Genomic DNA, 6,603 nt, shown 5'->3' with positions numbered 1-6,603 from the left:
AAGGGAGTGCTGCTGTTTTGAAGAGGATTAGCCTCACGGTACGAATCGAAAGTAAAAGGCCTTGGTAGATAACAAGGTTTTTTGGTGTGACGCACGTTGCCTTGTCCTCTTGTTCTGGCCGGTAAATTCGCTGGTAGATAACAGCGTGTGCCATGGGCAATTCTCAGAGCGCGAGTTCTGCGCCCGACAACTTTGTCCAACCCGTAAAGGAACTGCTTAAACAGAGAGACATTAAGGTCTCGTCTGCGACCATTAAAAAGATTGTTAAAGACCTGGATGAGATCGCACCATGGTTTGCGGTGTCAGGTGATCTTTCACTCCTTACGTGGGAAAAATTGGGTCGAGATTTGGAGCGGGCAAAGAAAGAAGATAGAATAGGCAAAGGCACATTGCCGTTCTGGTGCCTTATTCATTCTTGTTTGAGTAAAGGGAACCACATAGAGATCATTAAAAAAGGGCGGGAGGCTCTAGCAAAGCATCAGGATAGTCTTTCTGAGTCTGATTCAAATGGGGAGTCAAAAGTTAGGCCTAAGAAAAAGGGAGATATAAAGAAGGAGAAACATATACAAGATAAAGATAAAAGTCTGCAGGAGGAGCTTGAAGAGATGGGGGAAATGAGTCATCGCTTGCCTGAGAAAGGGACTAAAGGGACCTTTACCAGGCTGTATCCCCCTATTGAAGAGCTTGCACGTTTAAGTGTATTTGAGACAGAAGGGGAAGAGACAGATGAGGAAATCACCTCCAACTCAGACCTGGAGGAGGGGGAGGAGGAAGAACTATTACAAAAAGGGGGGGAAGGAATCAAGGAAGTCACAAAACGGCACTATTCATCTCTGCCTAGGCGCCCCCTACTGACAAAAGGAAAACAGGCCCAAGGGGATGGATCTCCGCAATTAATAGAGCCGTCTGCAGTCTGCACCCCCACCCTATAACTCCCCTGGGGACACATGCCGCTTCATTAAAACAAAAAACTCCCCTGGGGACACATGCCGCTTCATTAAAACAAAAACCTGGTCGCGGCTGGCATCCGCTAGGAGGGGCTTCTATTATGGCTTCAAAAAAAAAAAAAAAAAAAAAAAAAAACTCCTTGGGAGCCCACACTCTCCAATATTTCCCACAGCTGGTCGCTCGACAAGCTTGCTTGGGGCTTAAATATTGTTTAATACATTTTACAAAGCTGCCTGACAGGCTTATCATTCCCTATACTAAGGAACAAGTAAAAGTTTTGTCTGGCACTGTGGATGATTGGAGCATTCTCATGTGCGCTTTCCCAAATGTCATAGATAATCATTACCCAAAGAGCCCTATTTTGTCCTTTGTTGAAAATAATCTGGTGTACTTTCCTAAAATCACTGTTCAGGAGCCTATTACATCAGCCCCTGCCATCTTTACTGATGGCTCAAAGTCTGGTCGTGGGGCCTACCTGGTACAGGGATCGGAGCCTATAGTAAGAATGTTCAGACCTGACTCTCCTCAGATTGTTGAATGCTTAATAGTCTTGAAGGTATTTCAGACATTCCCCACTTCCTTTAATTTGTTTACAGATTCCTTGTATGTGTACTAGTCTAGTGTCTAATATTCTTTTACAACTTCAATCTTTAATTTTGCAGCAAACTTGCCCTTTTTATGTTTCTCATATTCGAGCTCATTCACTACTGCCTGGCCCCTTGTCACAGGCTAATGACCTTGTGGATCGGGCCGCTAGGCTAGCCCTGATCTCCTTGGATGATCCAAAGACTTCGGCAACAGAATTCCATAGACTATATCATGTCCCTGCAAATACTTTAAGACTAAAATTTCCTATTTCTAGAAATGAAGCGCGGGATATTGTAAAATCTTGCCAATCTTGTGTCACCTTTTTGCCTTCCCCACATGTGGGCGTTAATCCCCGAGGCCTACGTCCTAGAGACCTTTGGCAAATGGATGTGACACATCTTCCAGAGTTTGGAAGATTAAAATACCTACATGTCTCAGTGGACACCTGTTCAGGCGTTATTTTCGCCTCTCCATTGACAGGTGAAAAGGTCTCTCATGTCAAGACTCACTGTTTAGAGGCCTGGGCGGCTTGGGGAAAGCCACGCCATTTAAAAACTGATAATGGCCCAGCGTACACATCTGCTGGTTTTTGAGCCTTTTGCGCACAAATGCAGGTAGCTCATGCCACTGGCCTTCCTTACAACCCACAGGGCCAAGGTATAGTAGAAAGAACAAATAAAACCCTAAAAGCCCTCTTATGTAAACAAAAAAGGGGGATAGCAGAGGATGCAACCCCTAAGGAGAGAGTTTCTTTAGCCCTCTTCACTCTTAATTTTTTGGTTTTGGATCCATATGGTAAAAGTACAGTGGAAAGACACAGTCAATCTAAGATTCCCATGCCCAGTGAAATGGTGATATGGAAGGATGTCTTAGATAATAAATGGAAAGGACCGGATCTTGTGATGTTAAGATCCAGGGGAGCTGTTTATGTTTTTCCACAGGACCAAGATTCTCCGCATTGGGTTCCGGCTCGCTTGGTGAAAACAATTATCCGACCCCAACAGGAGGCTCCTGGAGACAGAGATGCCTACCAGGATGGAGAGAAGGATGGAGAAAAGGAGAGCCTTATTGATGATCCTCATCCTGTGCCTGGAATGTAGTGGAGCACAGCGTTGGAGCATTATGTCTGCATTTCCCAAACCCATGCCAGTATATCACTCCACTGTGGTTTTTCCCCCGTTTCTTTACAACAGAGAAGGAACTGGGTCTTCCCATGGTGAAGAAAGACACCTTTTCCATTTCTATCGGAGAACAGCGGAGTTTCCAGGCATCGGGGACATTGTGCTTTACGCTTGATCCAACTTATGAGGACTGTATGGTCTTAAAGAAACAAGCCTTTGCTTGGTTCCATGGGGACATGATTTGGGAAAGAAATGACCAACAGAGACGTAATGATTGGTATGGTCCAGAGAATAAGACTTCCCAATATAAATTTGGTAACTATACCTATACTGAATTGGCAATCTGGCTTAATGGAACATTTCTGGTTGGTGTAAACATATCAGACAAAGCATACCAACCACGACTCGCTCCTCATTGTTGGGGAAGTGATGAAGGGGAAACCTGGCCGTGGTCTGACTGTCAGTCTACCGGTGTTGGCTGGACTAGTAAGGGAAAACTCTTTAATTTCTCCCCGGACATGAGGGGTCCCCATCCCTATCCGGCCTTATGGACTGGGGGATTTTTCAGACAAGATAGAAGGTATAATCCATTTTCAAAGTGGATTTTGTGTGGAACAAATGGAAGCTGTACTGATTTCACACCTTTTGTGTTATTACAGGGAGGACAAGTTGCTTGTAATAATGTGACTGCAGTCTTTAGTGAGAAGGAGCAGGTGGTGGAGGAAGCTGATGAGAACTGGGGTGCTTTATACAAAACTCTCAACTCCACAGGGGGAATTATGAGCATTGGACATGGGTGCCAAACTAACGCAAGAAATGCTACTTTCTCCCCAGCACCAGTTTGCGTTCACCCACCGTTTATGTTTGTCCTCAGTAATTCCTCCTTTAGTAGTTGCTCCAATACCTCCTGCCTCTTGTCCCAATGCTGGGATGCTCCAAAGTTTAAAAATGCTATGGTCCTTAGGGTCCCTCGCTGGGTCCCTGTGCCTGTGGAAGCTCCCAGCACGCTGACTTTATTTAGGAATAAAAGGGATTTTGGCATCACAGCAGCAGTTATAGCAGCCGTGGCTGCGATAGCTGCTGCCGCTACTGCGGCGGGTGTGGCCATAGCTTCCTCAGTACAGACGGCTGAAACTTTGAATAACTTGGCTACTTCTACCTCAGAGGCCTTAGACACTCAGACAGCTTTAAATTCTCACTTAAAGGGTGGTATCCAAATTTTAAACCAAAGAATAGATTTAGTCCAAGAACAGGTTGATATCCTTTGGCAGCTAGCTCAGCTGGGATGTGAATGGAAGTATAATGCATTGTGTGTTACTAGTGTCCCTTATGAAAACTTCACCAGAGCTGCTAATCTGTCTCGTAGTTTGTCGCTAGCCCTCTCGCAAAATTGGTCTAAGGAATTTGATAGGGAATTGGAGGAATTAAGACAATCCATAGTACATATTAACTCCACACGAGTGGATCTTAGCTTGGCAAAAGGCTTTACTTCTTGGATATCATCTGCATTCTCCTATTTCAAGGAATGGGTAGGAACTGGAATGTTTCTGGTATGCTGCTTAGGAGGGTGTGTGCTTTGCCTATGGTTGGTCTGTCGCCTGCGAACCCAAACTAGGAGAGATAAAATGGTCATTTCACAAGCGCTCGCTGCCTTAGAATGTGGCTCCTCTCCCCAAATCTGGCTGGCAGCCTTAAAGGGAAAATAGCTCCCCTGGCCCTTGCACCCTCGGGGTCTCAGAGTACCCATTGCACGAGGATGGGCAGGAATATGGTAGCTTTCGTTTGACCGCCACCTTTGCACTCTCAGGGGACCTGTCCCATTGCACTGAGGAAGGGGAGGTTGGACTTCTTCCCTTGATTGGTCAACACATCATGAGGTGCGGACCTGATCGGGAAGGCATGTTTTCTATTTACGCTTGGCCATTTTATTAAACAAAAAAGGGGGAGCTGCAGGGAGCGGCTATAGACGCCATTACAAGATGGCGCTGACTTCCTGCTGAGGGTTGTGACGAACAACTCCCTACTTGGTCATATCCTGGCGACAGTCTTGCTTGATGCTGCGCGTGCACATGATGTAATGCGTCCTGGGCCTATCCCGTGGCCCTGGGTGGTGGGTGAGCAGGTGGCGGCCAATCCGTAGGTGTCTTGTAGTATTACACCCTATAAAAGCAGCTACACTCCTGCGCCCTGGCCCCTTCGCCATCAACTTTCCTGTTAACCAAGAGGCTCTCCAATAAAGTGTGATCAAGAAGGATCTTCGTTTGCTGGTTGTTCTTCTCCTGCTGGTCAGGGAGTTCGCCGCAAGGGAAAGTGATTAACCCTTCACTGGGGGAATTGAACCCCAACCAGCAGGCTTTGTAAGCAAGTACCTTTAACTGCTGAGGCTTCTCTCCGGGCTCCTGTCCCTCTTTTTATGAAGCCACTGGCAGCAGACATGGTAGCTCATGCTTGTAATCCTGCCCCTCAGAGGCTGAAGCAGGAGGATAGGCATGAGTTTGAGGCCAGCCTGGGCTACAGTGTGAGACCTTGCACAAACCAACTGGCATCCAGTCATGGAGTCTCTAATCTGATACCCTTATTTATAAGGGTCCTAGAGGCTCCATACCTGACATTCTCTAGTTTGAATCACTTACTAAAGGCCCCACACCTAAACACCATGGTGGAATTAAGTTCATACCTGACACCTTACACTAGGGATGAAACTTCAACAGGAGCCAGACGCACATCTGTGATGCCAGAGTTTGGGAGGTGGAGGCACGAGATCAGGAGGTCAAAGCTGGCCTAGGCTACACGAAAATAGAAAGAGAAAACAACAACAAAAAACTTCAATAGGAGTTTTCAGAGAAGGCAAACATAGTAAAAACGTTCCTCTGAGGATTCTTTTGAAAGTTCTGAGGTTTGTGTCATGTTTAAGAATAACCCGGCATGGTGGCTGGTGTACACAGGCAATCCCCACATCCAGGTTTAGGTAGAAAGATTATGCGGCTGAAACTTGCTTGCATCACATATTGAGACCCTAGATTTTTTTAAAAAAAATTTAAATATATTTTATGCTTTAATTAATTTATTTATTTGAGAGAGAGGGAGATACACCATGGCCTCCAGCCATTGCAAACAAACTCCATATGCACGCACCACCTAGTGCATCTTGTTTAACATGGGTCCTGGGGAATCAAACTTCGGTCCTTAGGCTTTGCAGGCAAGCACCTTAGCTGAGGAGCCACCTCTCCAGCCCTTCAACTTGTTGTTTGAGACAGTCTCATGTTGAACTTAGAGCTCACCAAATGGCTGGACTAGAGAGCCTCCTGTCTTTGCTGTCTGAGCACTGGGATTACAGGCTTGCCCCATCATGCCCAGTATTTGACGTGGGTTCTGGGGGCAGAGGGGTCCTAACGCAGGTTCTCACACTTTCACAATGACTGCTGCACTGACTGAGCCCTGGCCCTACTACTTGGGGGGAGGTCGAAAGGAGGCAGATCTCTGGAATAGTGGTTCTCAGCCACCTTCTATGCCGGTCACGCTGGCAGTGCCCGAGGCTCTGATGGTGGTGACGGATGAGGCTCAGACCCCTCTGCAGTGGGCTCTGAAGCACGGCCAGCTCTGAGAACCACTGTTCCAGAAGGCAGGTCGTGGACTTGGGCAGCAGATTCAATGACAGTTTGTTGCAGTCTGGTTCACACTGCTGGTAGAAATCACCCAACCAAGAGCAGCTTCTGGGAAAAAGAGATTTATTTTGGTTTACAGGCTCGAGGGGAAGCTCCACAATGGCAGGGGAAAACAATGGCATGAGCAGAGGGTGGACATCACCCTCTGGCCAACATAAGGTGGACCACAGCAACAGGAGAGTATGCCAAGCATTGGCAAGGGGAAACTGGCTTTAACACCCATAAGCCCGCCCCCAGCAATACACTCCCTCCAGGAGGTGTTAATTCCCAAATCTCCATCA

Source organism: Jaculus jaculus, chromosome 5, assembly GCF_020740685.1.
Source record: "Jaculus jaculus isolate mJacJac1 chromosome 5, mJacJac1.mat.Y.cur, whole genome shotgun sequence".
Taxonomy (NCBI): Eukaryota; Metazoa; Chordata; class Mammalia; order Rodentia; family Dipodidae; genus Jaculus; species Jaculus jaculus.
This window is presented reverse-complemented; position numbering follows the sequence as displayed.